Raw genomic sequence first — 17747 nt, 5'->3', positions numbered from 1 at the left:
AAAAAAAGATTGCTATTGAGCAGAGGACAGAGAGGAGTTGCCTTAGCACCAAATTGCTCTTTCAGAGGCTTTATTCCTTTGCAACCAGAGATTCGTAATTTCAGAAAAAAAGCTTCTTCTGTCTCTTCTGCAATATTACAGTAATGGAGAATGAGAGTACAGCCACTAGATTTTTAGTGCAAGATTCCTGCTGGGAGGCAATATGAAATTGCCTTCTCTCTTTCCCAGTCTCCCCTATGGCTCAAAGCAATCAGCAGCAAAGGGAGTCTAGCCAAGGAGGAGCTGACAGCAGGCAAATACCAGAACATCACCCCTGGACTTGGTTGGCATTTGCAGAGGCAGCAGCATCTTTGATAAAGACTTCCAAGACCACAGGACAGAAAAGATTCATACACCTCCAAACTTCCCATCTAAATATTTCCCTTCTATTCTTTCTCTAAAATACTTTACAGGAAGGAATGAGACAACTTCCATTTTATGCTGATCTGAATTCTGTAGGATAAGGTTCCTCAACTGATTAGTTTTAACACAATCGCCACTCTTCAGCTTGGACAAAGTACTTCTTCTTGATTTATCACTGATTAAAATCAATAGTAAAATCACCGCTGATTTCACTGAGCAACAGATCAGCTCTTTGTGCTCTACAGCCCACAAGGATCCAAAATCATGACTGTATTTAAACATAAGAGATTTTTTTCTTTTGTGCCAGAAGGCAGTGTCAAGCACTTTGGGTAGTGTCTTCCAAATGTCTTGCTCACTCTGAGCTCCCTGCTCAGGGAAGCATATGGCTCTTTCTGCTTGAAGCCCTATAAATCTGCCTTAGTTTCAAATATGTGAATGTGCGTCATTAGTCTATGATTTCAGAGCTAATAGAGAACACAAAGTCAATACCACTTCTAAGCATTTCTGAATCTGACATTATCACATCGCTGACCACTCTTAGGACAGCTTTTTCCAGTGCTAAAAACTTCTTTTCAAGTTCAAAAGGACTTTTTTTTCTTTTGAATCTTCATGGACAAATACCTTGTGAAGACTACCTACCCAAAATAGCAGCACAATCACTTGAATCTAATTAAAACCATTTGTCAGAAACATATTTTAAAATTCAATGAGACCCTATAGCCAGCCTTGAGTTCAAACTACAATTATCCTGGTCTGTGATAATTGGAATCACAGGGATTAACGAGCACATACAATTGCAATCTTTTTTGCCTCCACCAAGGTTTTTCATTTTAGAGAAGGAAAGAAATAAGTCAGAAAATAAAAGTTGCGTACTTCAGAATATGTTACAGAGAAAAGCATCCACCAAGAATAAAGGAGGGCTTGGTGTGAAAGACTTGGCCAAGTCTGGAACTACTTACAAAACTTTTACTTCTAAATTGTTTTCATGACCTGGCCAGAAAGATTTGATATTCAGGTGTGCTTGTTTTCAGACACAAGGATTATTATCTTAAATTAAACTTGAAAGTTCTAGATGTTTAAATACCGACTGAATTAACAAAAGCCATTTATTTCAAGCAGAGAAAACACACATTAAAATACGAGAAGGAAATTCCTTCTTTACATGCACCTCCTTTCCACTTTGATTATTTCTTATCTAAAGACAAGAAAAAATAAAAGTGAGATATAATGCCAAAGTGGCTTTTCACTACTTCAATGCACCTCCTCCAACTTCAAGCTTTTACCAAAACCTTGCAGTTGTTCCTTGCTTTGTTTTGGAGCACAAAGGACAGAACAGATAGAAAACAATGAACTTTTACTAAAACTTCTCTCCAACCGTAATTTATTAACTCACCTGACATTTCTTCCATGGTAGATTAGAGGTGAACAGCAACAGGGTACTCCACAGTACAGCCACAGCTGCTCCACTTCACAGAAGATGAGCAGAACTAAAAAGGGTAAATCTCAAAGATCCTGGATCCTAAATCACAAAAGGCTATCATCGAAGGAGATATGATGTGCAAAGGGAAGAAATATCTTTTATTAGTTCAGCAGGTATAACTGGGAAACACCAGATATGATTTTGGGTGCAGAATTCTTCCTTCAGGCCTTTGAAATACTTTTACCTAAAAAGAGGTACATATTCCCCAAAATATATGTGTTTTTTTACCAGTAATGCCATCTCATCTAAAATGTAGAATGATTTGCTCTATAATTTGCCTTACTTATACTATAAGATTGGATCATCCCAGCTGCAACAGTGCAATGCTGTGGCAAGATCCTACATTTGTTGTTTGTTTTGCAGCCAGCTGGGCAGGTACCAACAGCCTTTCATCACCCAGAAATAGTTCTCCAACAATAATCTTAATGCATTTCCAGGCACAAAGAAGCCTCTGGTGACAAGAAATATCCATGTCAGGCGTATGAGTAAAACTCAGGACTCTGATTTGGTATTTATGACTGGTTTAATTAATAAGTGCTATGCTGTATCAAGGCTGGGCCTTTTCATAGTTTTGGTACCCTTCGCTTAAACTGATCCAAAGCTTACTTTTTTACTAGCTTTTTATAGACTCTGGGTAAAACTGAATTAGCTAATCCAATTCAATCAATAAAGAACTTATCCCTCATTGGCATCATATCCTTGCTTCCCTTGATTTTTCCTTAGGAGATGCTTCTTCAAAGGCTTGATGAAGACTCAACTCACAGTACATAACTTGTGGATATGCAGATTCCCTATGTTTTCACAGCTTTCCCCCATATACATAAAAAACGGTGCTTGCGTGGTGTGGGCAGAGTTGTGCTACTGACAACTTGTCTTTAGAATGCTTCTACTTGGTATCCAACCACTTTTATCAAAGCAAAAGGTGAAAAAAACAGGCTCTGGCTGCTAAATTAATCAACAGTAGTTTCCTTCCAACTTTCACTGCCAAGCCATTTCCCCCCATGGTCTTTAAGCTGTTATTTGTACAGCAACAGCTGCTTCACAGGAAAAGTAGAAGACACTGCTCCTTTGCCAGTGTCAGTAGGTGATGGGAGGAGTCCATCTCAGACCCTTGGGAATGGACTCACATGAAAGGTCTTTGGGCAGGAATGTCTGATTGCCTCTCCAGGGCCAGAAGAGAAATCAGGCTCTCATTTTCCAATGATCCAAAACAGAAAAGTGACAAATAACATAGGACAGACAGAAGAAATACTGCTTTGTATTGTATTTGATTACATGATTGTCTAGTTTCACTTTGTGTTCAAATACATCAGCTCTTTCTCTACAGCAAAGCTGTGATTTAGCAGCCTTCCTGATTAGCCAGCTGCTATACAGCAAGGGCTGTCTGTTAATTAAGTCAGTATTAGGCTCCATCCTCTTCCCTTGTTAGCACTGAAGGCCACTGAGGTGGTTTTTCTCTCTGCTGCTATACCAGCTCTGTACCAGGGCACCCCCAGGCCCATCTCCCAACACTGCCTTCATCTCCCACTGGCCCTACAGCAACCTGTGGCACCCTAGGCTCCACCCTGGTCTACATCTTCCCCTGTGCCTCATTCCAAGCCCTGATCTTTGTTCCAGGGAATTGCAATTTAGGTATAATACAAAACTTTAAGAATAACCTTATTTTATTTCATCTTGTTCAGGCAAAGGAAGAGATAGGCTTTCTGAACTTAAAGGATTTAAGATAGGTGCCTAAAACAGCACTCTTAAAAATCATGAAAGAAAACATTTTTTATTTTCACTGAAAAGTTTGCAGTCATATTGCATTTCTTCTTAATTATCAAAGCAAAGCACCAGAGTCTTTCTGAACCTTACTTACATTAAAATAGCATGGTAGGAACAATGTCAATCTAATTTGTTCATTTACAATGACATTTACTGAATTGGGCCCTGTGGCTAATTTGGGAAACAGACAAAGTAGCACTTTAACCCCACTTGTCCCCTCTACTGTCCCAGAACATCTTTCCTCCCTCAGCATGGAAGGGCAAGAAAATTCTGTCTTGGCTGCAGAACTGCAGTTTTGAAACTGAGCAAGAAAGAAACATTCTGGGCAAAATGTGGGGCAGTGGAGACACCTAATCTTCAGAAAAATACACTGTAAAGTAGGGAGTTGAAAACACCATATCCTATTTGCAAACTGTCATGCACAGAACACAAAATCTGTGGGGCAAGGTCACAGGCCTAAGACCTGATTGCAAGATGCCAGCACCAAAGGCATCACTGATGCAGCAGGATTGAACCCCAGATTACTCCTGCAGAGCACTCCCATTTGGGCTCTTGCTAAAACTCACCAGCTGCTGCTCCCTCCCACACAGAGGGTGACGAGAAGCCTTGGCTTTTTCATGCTCAGCCTCACTTGCCATATACCTACATCCACATGATAGAGAAAGCTGCTGCAGCAGCAATAGCTCACTACAAAATGAGACAAGTTTCCATGTACCTGTTTTTACCCCTAATGCTGTTTAAGCAAGACCTGTTTCAGAACTCTTGTTCATTACTGCATCTGCATGATCTGAGACAGATCCATGACAACTGGAAGTGAGTACAGAAATGAGTCAAAAAGAGATAGTTAACAGGTTCTTTGCAAGGCAATGGACATTTTTTTTCAGTCTGCTAATGTATATCCATTAAATATTTTGTCTGCTTATTATTGTTGTCAGACTAAATAAACAGTTATTGGGGTTTGTGATATTGTTCTCTTTAACTTCCTTTGTGCTACACACACACATGCATGTACAAGTCTTGCATAGATTAGAAGACGATTTGTTGAGATGCCCATCAGGTAATTAGAATTATCACTGGAAGGGGATAACACCTTCTGCACATGCACATCAATTCCTCCCATTTTACTGCTATTTGATTTCAGTTTATTCTCTGGATAAACTATATCTACTGATATATCCTCCCTTACATATTTCCCTTCTTAGTGGGCAAAACACTGTGAGGAGTGAAGGTGAATTGGAGGTGTTCTGCCATTTACACTAATGTCACTAAAACTGCAAATGTTAACATTGTTATTCAGTTCATTGAAAACAGGCTGGAATCTCACCAGGAATTACGATTTAGTGAAAAGAGATTTTTAAAACAATATATTTTCTCTCTTGACACCCTCTTTCTTTTCTCCATCTGCAGGGAAAACACTGTGTCTATGCCTGACTTTTCTGTCTATCTTTTTTCCATCATAGAAATTTGAGGGAGGACAACCCTATGTTGCTTTACTTTGTTTCTGGCTCAAGCCAAATCTAGAAGAGATGCTAAAAATCTTGATCATTTGTTAACACAATACAGGGATAAAACCCTCGCAGAAGATTGTCACATAGTAGAGAATTGAGAAATAACTCTAAAAAATACAGTAGGAAAAAAGGTTGTAAGCAAAAGAAAACATATGCTTAGCAAGTGTTTTTGCTGCATCATTTTCAGCATAAATCCACAGAGAATCTAAAGAAATTATGGATTCATCTGCAGGCTCCAATGATAAAGAGCTCAAATCTCTCCACCACCTACACAGACTGAAACAAAAACTGACACAGAAAAAAAACTAGAGCCAGAAAATGAGAAAAGTCACTCTTATTTTCTCTGATTCCCACCTGATAACCTTCTTGAAGGTCAGTCCATTCCCACATGAAGATCATTATTGAGCCTATGCCACCAGACTTGTCCTTAAAAGCAGGATCATATTTACCATGAGTTTCTCATTAGTTTCTTGATTTGTAACTTAATGCTTTGAAAGAAATGTCTGTAAGTATCATGTGTTAACCAAAAGGAGGCTCAGCAGACCAGTATCCAAAGAATTCTGCACCTATCAGCTGTGCTAACTGCTTCCACCAGCTTGCTGAAGTGCCTGAACATAATATGGAAAATACATTTCTCTTTGCACCACTGCAAAAGGATTTCCAACACCTCTTCCTGAACAGATGAAGCTGAAGCTATTACTGTTCTTATGCCACCATCCCCTGATACAAATGACAGAATGCTTCTCCATTTAGCAGCCACTTTTATTTGCTTTTCTCTGCTGTTTCCCCCACAAGTTCCATCTCACTATAATTTTTTGGCTTAGTACCTTTCAGTTTCCCTTTCCAACTGTGCACCATCAAGACTCCTCCATTCTAGTTTGTTGAAAATTATAATTCTTTCTTCTGCTACTTGGCTTCCTACCCTTTGATAATTTTTTTTGCTTTCCAAGTAAGCCACCTGACCCTTTCATACCTCATCCGTGCTTTTTTGCCTCATTCACTTCTTTCTTTCTCAACTGCTTTCATCTTACTTCATCTATGTGCTCTGGCTATCCATTTCCTCTTCTTTTCAGCTGAAAATGTAATTTTTTTTCCTAGAGACTGATAAAGCCCAGAAATCAAAAACTTCATCTTCAGTCTTATTTTCAGTATGGACTCTATTAAAATGGAGTTTGGCTTTCTACTTTACAGTATACTGATGCAGCATTACGATAATTCCAGTTATGTGGTAAAGGACCAAAGGAAATAAAAGTCAAAGCAAAATTCAGATGCTTTAAATATTTTGTTAATTTAGATATTAGCTAAAATTATGTACAGATGTACACAGCACCTCCATCTTAAATTATGTACTGCTCTTTGTAAATCTCTGGTCTCTCTACATCACAGTGCCAACAAAAACAGGTTAAAAAAGACCAAAGCAGGAGATGTTTATCTGAACTGTCAGGTTTCTGGTGGTGGGCAGGGCACTGACCAAGATGCGCAAGAAGATGACAAGAGTCAGGAAGGTAACATTTGCCAGTGGCCTTTGTCACAGAGCATGAACATGGGTCCTTTCTGTTCCTGGGAACATCTGGACAGATGCAGTAGGATGCTGCAGTCTCCTCCCTGATGCAGAGGGATACAGATGTGGGGAGTGAGAAATCCACAGATGGCAGGAGAGCCTGAAGGACAGGGAGAAGTTGCAAGTGTGAAGTGGATTCACAGAATTTGTGAGTGTCATCTTTTACTCACACCTTGTTCAATGAATCTCCTTCCTCCATATCCCTGTGACCCTCCATTCTTTGATTCCAAACTTTGAAAGCCAAGGCCAGAAATCAAACATGTTTACACACCAGCATGTCAGAGGTGCTGTACCTTTACCTGATGATGGCCTATAGTTCCTGTGGAACTACAGTTTACTTAAAAAAAATGTGTATTTGATGAAGAGTGGAAAACATGGAGGCTTTTGATGGGATCAGCTGCAATTGCTGTAGCTGGCAACCCATCACACAATACCTCTTCTGCCTCTTCTCCAGCAAACATGGAAGTAACTGCATGGCACATCCAAGGCTGGGCAAGCCAGTGTTCCTTTCCTGCTGGATGCTGGTTGGGTCATGGGGAGATGAAGGAGAAGACTGCCCTGGCTGCTTTATTTTCTGTGTCTCTTTGAAGCATGGAGTTTACAGGAGAAACGGAGTGGAGAAATGACTGACGGGACCCAAATGAACTGTGATGAACAAGCTTCCTCTGCCACTCATGTAAGCCTAGAGGCCATGAAGTAAGAAAATCCAGCAACCAGGGCATAACTGCCCTTTTTCATTTCCTGCCAAGTGTCAAAACAGCAGGTGGCTGGAAAGGCTATGGGGTCATTTAGGATGAGTGACAGCATACTTTGCTTCAGCCATGGCCACATGCCATTCCTGTGTCATCCCACCTGCACCAGAGAATTAGGGAATGAAAAATTTGCTGCCTGAGATACCCTACTTAATTTTGCTGTCCTTGGATTGTCAGATATGGATGTCAAAAAACCAAGATCAAACACGGAACTTAGAGTAAATAATTGATTTTGACCTCACAGGCTTGATGAAAGATGTATCCTTGACATGAGAACATGAATATCTGAGTTTCAAAAAGAATTCAGCATTCAACCCCCCCACCACCTGCATACATACTGCATCCTGCTAAGGTCCAAGAGAAGACAATATATGCAAGGCTGGTGTGCAAGAGTATTGTTTCCCTTGGCTATGGCTACAAATAGGGAAATTATAAACATGCACATCTCTCCTCCCTGCTTAATGATATGGTGATACAAAACCAACAAGCTCCTCTTCATTGTCCTTCTTCCACATCTCTCACAGACTCCTTTCTCAAAGCCCAGATGCAAACACAGCCTGCCTCCACTGACTGGGCTGTTGGCTTTTATTTTTTTGTTTGTCAAATAATCCTGATGCTCCAATCCATGAAGGAATGCTCAGCTTCTCTTCTCTGTTCACCTTCTTATCAAAACACAGATTAAAGAAGGATGAACCACAGGGAGCAAACTGGGAGAGGAAGGAGTGCAGGCAGAATTTTCCTAACAGTCACAGTGTCCACATCCACAGCAACCTCCTGTGCCTTGCTTCCATCAGTGGTGATGTGATCACCACACAGTTCTCTCTGGATCCACTCCTTAAGTTTAAGATTATTAACTTTTGTTTTTACCATGAAATTACCAGGCTATGATAAACCAAGAATTCATCTCTCTTTTGAGATTAATTAAAAGCATTCCTATTAAACAAGGTTTATGAACTATTGTACATAGTAAGAATTTATGGCAAAGAGAAAAAGCATATAACTATGAATGACAAAATAAACAAAAATCACCTATTATTTAATCAAACTCAATAAAAATTGCTTAATTTAATTTTCTCAAGAACTAAGTATCTACATTTGCAGTTTCTCTGACTGATTTCATTAATTCTTCACAAACTTTACTTCTGCTCTTAGTAATCCACAAGAGAAAGTTACTGTACCCACGTTCTATTGCATTTCTACAAAGTATCTTAAAGGATAAACAGAATGAAACATGACAGTTTTATCATTATATTCTGACCTAGTACAACACACAAAATATGATTTAAAATTACCTGCCTGATAAAGCCACTTTAGATAGCAGTAATTATATATATATATATATATATATATATATATATAAAAGTAATTATGTATGTGCAGTAAGGGTGAATACTTTCAGAAGATTCTTAAATGGTTTCTGTGTATCCTGAAGGTGAGGAAGCCCAGAAATAGCTGTTTATTCCCCAGGTGCTATGGGGAGTCAATAAAAAGAGATAAAAGCAGTGTTCTGTTTTTAATTTATACCAAGCTCCTGTGCCCTTTTCTTTAAGCAGTGTTTTGCCAGTTTGAAGGGCATGAAGTCCAGTTGCTGCTGATGAAAATGTCTCTGGCAGATTGTTTACAAGTGTTAGAGACTGTGTTCCCTGTGTGTTCTGAGCAGGGGGAAGAAGTTTGCCTTCTACTACTTCTATATTGATGGAGGAATCTTGCCTTCTTTTTTATTCTTCCCACAGAGAATCTTCTGTGAAGAAGAATCCCTTCTTCCTACAAGGCAGCATGATCCAGCCCTCGGTAATTAAGATGCCCATCCTCTTCCCACAATTTTTAAGTACAAAAGCCAGCTCTGACATCAACAAGAAATAGAAAGTAATATTATTAGTGCTAATTAGTGAGTAATAAATCTCTCTGGGACATATGAAGCCTATTCACAACTTGAAACAGTTACATAGGGGAACACGTAATTGAGCATGAGAACTTCATCAAGAGTCATCAGCAAGCTTGCAACCAGCTCAGCACTGACTTCAACTGGCTAACCCCAATATCCAGCTCACACTTTGGTGAGTGATGATTTAGCAACACTACTTAGCTTTTTGCATCTGTGGAAGAAAAAGAACTGCTTGAAGGAAGAGAGTTTCACTTCCACAAGCAGCAGGCTAACTCCCCAGCATTTTCTGACCTTCAAAGATATTCCTAAATGCAATTTTAGACAAAAGCATCAGGAACAGAGAAAGACTTTTTATATAGAAATAAAATAACCATTTCTATTTCATTTGTAGACTAAAGCCACATAAACAAGTGCTGCCAACTTCTGATGGAAGAAGATTTACCTCCAGAAGTGTTTTTTTGGTTTTACTGTTTTTGAGCTCACACCTTCCAAGTCCTATTTTTGCCTATTAGTAATCACTTGGGAGATTATTATAACATCTTTTTTTTTCCCATTCATTTCACTCTTAATACATGGAACAGTGAAAGTCGATTAATAAATTTCAAGATTGTAAATAGCAATTTTCAGTTTCATCCTCTGGTTCATGTGCAGAAACACAATTCAAACAATAAATCAAATCTATGTCTATCCCATATCTCCTAAGGTTCCCACTAAGTTCACAACATGAGAGCATAGGTCACACTCCTCTCTGCGAGGGACCACGTGGGACAGGAAGCAAGACACCAGCACTGAACCTTGTAAAGGAAGGTCCACCAAGAGCTGACATTTTTGGTGCAAGAAAAAGGCAAAAGAAATAAGAAATAAACTAAGACAACTACTAGACTCAAACTGGGGATTACAGTTATGAGTGAAAGTGAGGAATCCAGTGGGAGGCACTGAGCACAGAAACAACTTACTGCAAGTCAGAAAGCTTCTTTATGTGTTCTGACACAGACACCAAGACCAAGGCCATCAGTTTCATCTCTGAGAGAGAAACTGAAAATGAAGCTGTGAATAAGTTATAAGCCCTGGAAATAAAATCAAAGAGAAGGAAAGGGAGAAAATCCAACATCTTGATAGAAGCAAAAAAAAAACTGGGAAAAAAAATCCAATTTTTTCTCAAAATTCAGGACAATCTCTGGAGGTCAGGCTGTCCTCTGTATGACCAACATATTGGGCTGCCTTAGACTAATTCAGCCCTGAGGAGAGCCTGGTTTACCTGAGGCAAGGCAAACACTCCCATGATATAACAACCATTGCAAAACTGAGTTTAAAGTCAGTATTGGCAATTCAGGCTGTTGGAAAAGGACAGAGAATATAGCCATAGAGAAGTTCTCATATATGGCTCCTTTATGTCTCATCATATGGAGAAGCAAAGACACAACAGTTCAAGCCTCCCTGGCTTTAGCCAGGTGGTGTCACTCAAGGACAATCCACAATAACTTATATTAGAAAAGGAAAAACTGTTTCAGGTCTTTGTATTTTCAGCCTTCTCTGCTGTGGGAGTCACAAATTATGCTAACATATTCACTAGCAAGCAGAGTGAGACCACTGAATTAATTTCTCATAAGACAACAAAGAGTCGTAAGATGTGAAAAGAGCTCAAATCATTTTCACTACCAGGCTGGGCAAAATAGTAGGCAGTGATTTTTACTTTTTGGTATTTTTACATAAAAGAGATATGACAGAGATCCTGAGAAAGATTTTTTTAATAATTTGCCCAAATATTTCAGGACTTATGATCAGCAGGATATCACTGAAGGATTTGCATGGCTGTCCACAAGTGGGAGTAAAAATGATTGCTTGAGAGATTCCCAGAGATATATTGAAATATTGAAGATCAAAACCAGACTTTCCAGGTAAAGACTGTGATGAAACTGGATGAGAAAAAGTGAAGGGTAATTCCCATCCCATAAAACAGGTTAGGAGAACCAGTGGTTAGAGGATAAATGCTTTTCTGTGACTAAGGTCTATTTTACTTCAATAATTGCTTTTCTCAGAGAAGATAATTAAGGTGAAGATGATGATGATATAGATGATTTAATGCTCTTTAAGTCTACTGAATAATTCAAGGTGATGAAAGGATATGTATGAATAAATGTCCAGTAACAAATACATAATTATAGCCAGGCCACGCTTCTTGTAAAATTAACATTCTTCTAGATGTTACAGACCTAGATATTTTCTGTATTCACACTGTTAATTTGACCTGTATTTTTATGACTTGTAATAATTTATGTGCTTCCACTTTATCCTCCCACTTTATTTATGGAGTATTTTTGCTATAGTCCTCCTTAAATATTCCAAACAAATCTGTACTTTGGGCATCCAGTTAGTCTCGGATGTCACTGATGCTCTCCACATATCAGAGCACACCTCAAAAAGAAAAGTTTAGGTTAAACTAAATTCAATTATTTTGGGGGATGATACTGGATTACAGAAAATTTTGTAATCCTCTGAATGGAGGCAAATAGGATGCTTTTTTTCTGTGATGCATTTTTTAATTTTTTTATCCTTATCCCCAGGTGGAAGGGAGAGATCAATTGCCTGTAGCTGGACTGGCTCACATGTAGGAGGCACTCAATCTCCCAGAAAACTTATTTGAGAGTGCAAGGAATATTGGACACTTTACTGGAAGAATTATATAACTGAAGTTTTTAATCCTGGCATGTAACCTGCTCAGAGTTGAAAGTTTATTCATACTTCCATGGTGTCCTGAATGAGTATGCTGTATATTGTAATTTTGTGTGGATGTTTATGTTGAAAAAGGAGATGAAGGTTTTAACCAGGTTAACACTAAAAGTCAGGATGAAATCTTTTTTTAGGAATGAGGAAATTACTTAGACTATCTTCTTTCAAGGATCAATGAGGCAAGAATATTTATAATAGCTTTTTCCTTTCCAGACAATTGACAACAAATTAAGCATTGAGGAAGACAGCTGGAGAGACAGGGACAAAAGCTGTAGGCTTCATGTAACAGTTTGCTACAGCTGTTTCTGCCTTTTTGCTGTGTGATCATGAAAGATTTCCTTTGTGTCAAGCAACACTCAGGAGCCAGGACTGATTATTGAACCAGTATCCTGGTTTTGTCTTAGTATTCCCCACTCTGATTTTGTGTGGCTATTGTAGAAAACTGGAGCAAACTTCTTGTGTCAAAGGAAACATCAGCATCTTTCCACACTATCTCATATTGAGGCAGTCTCTGTCAAAGAAACCCAAGAACACGAGGGAAATCAGTATCACAACATGTGTTTTCAGTTACCAAGAAAACCAAAGGGCAGGTAATAGGTTTGGATCTAATAGCAATTGATAGTCAACACGTACGGAAAGCAAACTGCAGTCTTCTCACATATCCTCAAGAAACCAGAATTTAAAAGCTTATCACTTCATGCTGACAACACAGGAAATACAGTCATGGGTTTCACTATGGATTCAGAAAATTACCTGCATCCTTCTCACAGCACTTAAATGTGCGACTTCTTAAATTATTTTAACTTTTACTCAATAGAGACAGGAAAATGGATTTGGGAATTTCTGTTATCAGTGGAAAACAATCAGGTTATGGTGCTGATGTGACTAGTTACAGGTATTGGTGTGATCAATTCACTGCTGATCTTAGGAAAGGACCTCTCACTCATCCAGTTTAGCACAGCTGGGCACAAATTTACATACATAGTCCCAAAATTTCTATGTGGCTTCATGAGGAGGATTAACAGAGCACTGGGTATAGCACTGTTTTTGTATCAGTAGAGCCAGCTTTATTTCCCAGATGAAAACTTTAAATTCAGATGAGGTTAGGCCATGGATGTGAGCAAGGCAACAGATTGCACTGAGATAATCAAAAGTGGATGTGAAGAAAAAAAAAAAGTAGAAGAAAAAGGTTTTGAATCAGAGTCACAGAATCATTCTTCTTGGAAGGGAGCCCCTGAGATCATCTGAATGGTCTGGTACAGCTCAAATGGAAGTTCAGCTTCAAGCAGAAATTTGTGGTTAAAGCTCTGCTGTTTGCAACACAAGTATATTATTTTTAAGTCTCTTAGATATTATAACTTGCTTATCTATGAATTTTCTCCTAAAACAATAAGTTACAGGATTTAGCCTTGGTGGGACCAACTTCATTGACTTTTGCCCTCAATACTCTCACTGCTAGTTCTAGCTCCAAAACCTGCCTCATGGGAAATTTGAACAAACACTCTAATTAGAGACAATTCTGTTCAGATATTTCATTTGCTATTCCTCTATTGTTTCATTTCTTTTCATAACTTAGAAAGAAAATGAATATCTGAGAAATTAATCTGTCGTTAAGAGTTTGTTTATCCCCTAAACTCATCAGATTCGAGATCTGCTATTAAACTTGCATGCTGTCAAAGTTTTCTATGTGGTTTTAAAGATCAGTTTGATATTACAGTAGATTTTACATTTAGTAGAGCAATAAACAAATAGTGCTTTAGGTAAAATTTACTGTTTCCACACACTTTCACTAATAAAATACTACTCTTGTCAGTAAGATTGCCTGAAAAGACAAACTGTGACAAAGATTATATGAAATACCAGTGGAATTCCCTGACCCAAGATGTGCCTAGACTTACCTCATGGAAATTCCAAGTCCCTTTCAGGTTCAGCGCAGAGAGAATTATTTCATGTGCCCGTGCCGCCATCTCGTGGGAGTCAAGCCTCCTGCACCAGTCCTGTGTGAGCACAGTGTCACCTGCTGTCTGAGCAGCCTGGGTGTGACACCCCTGGGTGTGACATCAGCTCAGAAAGGCCATAACAGCTCCACTCTTACTGATGTCTCCTACAAGCCATAACACCATTCTGATCTCGTCCTGGTAAGAACTTCTCATTATGAAGAGCATTTAATGTGCTTTACATGAGATCCTTCAGTTTAACGTAGGCAGACAGACCAAAGCCAAGTTATTTTTTTCCCTCTATGTTTGCATAATACCAAGAAGAAATTCCTGGTTTATAGACACATTGATTCCAAAGACATCAGATTATAAAAATGTGATGACAGGCTCTGTGATCCACTGAGACGACAGGTCTCAATGCAGCAAGTCCTGCCGGGGCTTTCACTATGCATGATTGAAATTGGACTGAGACACTGAAAATCTAGTGTAGATTGTCTTGAAACCTCTTTTATAATTGCATCACAATTATAAGGTCCATAATATATCAATCTTAACCTCCTCATTGTATCTCTACCTAGCCAACTGAAATATTCTCTATTAAATTTCTGCTTCCTCTAATAATATTTCACTTTGTTCAAGACATCCCTTAAGCCTGACTTTGAAAAACAAAGGTTGCTTTCTCAGCTACATGTTCATTGCTATTCACCTTTTCTTTTCTGTTGGCTCTATGTAGATTGAAGGATAGGTGAATAGACAAAAATCTGTTAATTTGCTTTCTGTTAGCCAAGTTGTAGATTTATTCCCTAATTCTACACTTACAGGGATTTGGAGAACTACCAAAATAGTGTCAAACAATAATCACTATTATTCTTGGCCTTCTTGTCTTATAAGAAGCTCCTTATTTTTTGAAATGCTCCCTTGTTAAGTCCACACAACGTTTTGGTCGTAATATGCTGAGAAGAAAGCTTAATATTTTAACAACACTTTGTGCTGGTGCTCAATCATGCTTAGGTTAGCATTTAATTACATTGCTAGAACTTGTTAGTAGTGGTAGTAAGAGACTTTCAGACTTACATTGAATGTGAACTAGCCTTGGTTTTCTTAGGTAGGCACTGGAAAAGACCCATTTTCTGATGAAACTGGATTGATTGATTGCTTGATTGATTGATAAGTGCCTTCTCTCACTCTTCTGCCTTTACTAGCTTCATTTTCTTTGCTTTCTCTCCTTCCTGCAACAAAAGAGCATTGTTTTATTTCATCTGAGAATTGTTCCCTCAAAGATCTCTGCTCCTCAAAAGCTTATGTTCTCTGTATATTTATTTCCTCATCATTATTAAGCACATCAGTCTTGTACACAGTTTTCTGTAAGACCCTGGTGTTTCAACTCACTCTGTAAATAATTTAGGGTAAGAACAAGCTTTTTGTTCTTTTCAGTGATGCTTCATGCAATATGGACAGCACCTCAAGGATTAAGATTGCAAATACAACCACATGTATGTGTTAATTATTCATCATTCAGGCAGCTCTTCCTTGGCTAATGATATGAGTCTTTTTTTCCACATATACTATGCTTTTTATTTATCTCACATTTCCCAGTTTTTTTCTTCTTTTCTGATTGACATTAGAATTATTTCTACACCAAATAGGGGTGAAATCTGAAAGATTGTCAGTTTTCTTTCAAAAAGGCCTTGGCCATATCCAAAATCATGTTCTGGAACTGTCTGAGGAATGTTAGTTATCTGTCAAACAGGAGGAAAAGATAAAAATGGTTTCACTAAATGGAATTAATTTTTTTCTCTGAAAGATGTCTTTATGATAAATATGAGTAACAATATCATATTATGTATGAATGCAGCTCATGACTCTGAAGCATTTCAGTATGTAAGGCAAAGAAGAATTCTATTTTTTTAATCACTGTTTTACCATAACAACCAGACAGGTCCAGAGATATTTAGTGATATGTTTCAATAAAGAAAGCAAGTGTAAGTCAGAAAAGGTATCCATTTTCTGATGGCTGACTCTCTGATCAGCATACACTGCTGAAAACCCTTCCAGTTATACCATGAGTCTCATAACAGCTTGTTCTTGTCCTTAAAGAGTGACTGCTTGGAGCTCTGTGACCATGAGAATTTTAATTACTTATGCATTTTTTAATCCTTGTGGTGGAATTTTTAAAAATTATTTATAAGACGATCTTGCTGCTTCATCCTTAGTTTCAAAATGGTTCAGCTGGCAAGAATGGGACCTGATAGCTTTCTGTATTCGTTTTCCTTTGCATGAATAAAAATGAAGTGCTGGCTGATCTGTGTGTCTTCAAACCAAAGGATGGGATGAGGGGGGGATTTGGTTTTTTACATCACCTGTTACTAAACACCTTGGAATATTTATTCCTTATTTAAATATTGCACCCATGTCTATCAGTTCAATGAGAACTAATCCATAAACTTCCAGAAACTACTTTAAGAGGAAAGGATACCAGTGGTTCTGGCTCTAATTTGGTGGTTGCCACATATCTTTTTCAGCATTTTTATCTTTTTTTTTATTTTTATTTTTATCTTTCTAGTTTATATTCCTTCCCTCAGCTGTTATATTGCCGTGTTCTTATAATTTTTAATTTTCCAAAGAGAAGAACTGAAGCAGTCCCTAAATTCCTGCCAGAAAACCCTTCTCAGTTACTGTTTTCTTTGGGGTTTTTCTTGACAAGATGATAAATATCTTCCCAATGTATTTTTAATTCAAGTTTGTCATAGTTTCAGCGTGAATGTGAACATGGTAATAACAACACAATTTACACATTGGGAGAGCAGAGATGTTGAATATTTATATACACTTCTGCTACAGTAGTTTTTATAGCACAGTAACGCAACCACATTTTCAGCATGAGTTAATGTAATTGCTTCCAATTCAGTGTGTTCACGAGGTCTATTTATTCAGCTAATAAAAGCGAGGAAATGCAGAATACTGATATGCCAGTGATAACCATTGTGTGGTTCTGAGTGTGGAGCCTGAGGCACAACCCTCGATGATCCGCGCACACGGGTGTTCTCTGGGAACGCACCAGAAGGTTTAACAAGCTGGGAGGCAGCGTGCAGATCCAAGAAGCGATGGATTCAGCGTGCACACCGCGATCCAGCAGCTCCTTTCCCCTGTCAGCCTGCTTTACCCCGGTGTCCCTGCGGCTGCACAGGCAGGCCCAGAAGGGCCAGGCAGGACCAGAGGACAGAGACTCGAGCTGCGCCAGGGGAGATTCAGGCTGGACACGAGGAGAATTTCTTCGCTGGAAGGGTGATTAGACATTGGAATGGACTGCCCAGAGATGTAGTAAAGTAGCGAACCCTGGGAAGTGTTTAAGACAAACTGGGAGTGGCACTTAGTGCCAGGGTCTGGCTGATATGGTGGAGTTCGGTCACAGGCTGGATACGAGGAGCAGGGACGTTTCTCCCAACCCGACTGATTCTGTGAGTCTGTGACCAGCAGGTTTTCCACTTATTTTACGGATGTACGGAGCCCGTGTCCCCGGTGACCAGCAGCCAGCCGAGCACTCCCGGCTCCGGAGGGGCCGTTCCCTCATGGAGCGGTGGGGCGAGGCCGGGAACGCGCCTCCCCTCACGGCCCGCCCTAGCCCCGCCCTTTCCCCATCTCGTCTCCCATTGGCTACTCCGCTCCCGCTCTCCGCCAATCCCCGGCCCCGGTGCTTCCCTCCCCCTTTCCCCTTCCCGCGCCCGCAG

General features: G+C 39.2%; 1 protein-coding gene across 1 annotated transcript in view; it reads right to left on the bottom strand.

Annotated features, from left to right (window-relative positions):
- Positions 1–17743, bottom strand: part of KALRN (kalirin RhoGEF kinase) — a 501085-nt gene extending 483342 nt beyond the window's left edge. The window contains exons 1-2 of the mRNA XM_086897893.1: positions 17078–17743; positions 15094–15248 (exon numbers count right to left, since the gene is read on the bottom strand). The gene's annotated coding sequence lies outside the window, so the exon portion shown is untranslated. The remainder of the gene's footprint in view (positions 1–15093; positions 15249–17077) is intronic.
- Between the last annotated feature and the right edge of the window lie 4 nt (positions 17744–17747).

Source organism: Cyanistes caeruleus, chromosome 7 (genome assembly GCF_971803275.1).
Source record: "Cyanistes caeruleus chromosome 7, bCyaCae1.hap1.1, whole genome shotgun sequence".
NCBI classification, from domain to species: domain Eukaryota; kingdom Metazoa; phylum Chordata; class Aves; order Passeriformes; family Paridae; genus Cyanistes; species Cyanistes caeruleus.
The sequence above is the reverse complement of the archived record's forward strand: the minus strand, read 5'-3'. Positions and strand labels throughout refer to the sequence as shown.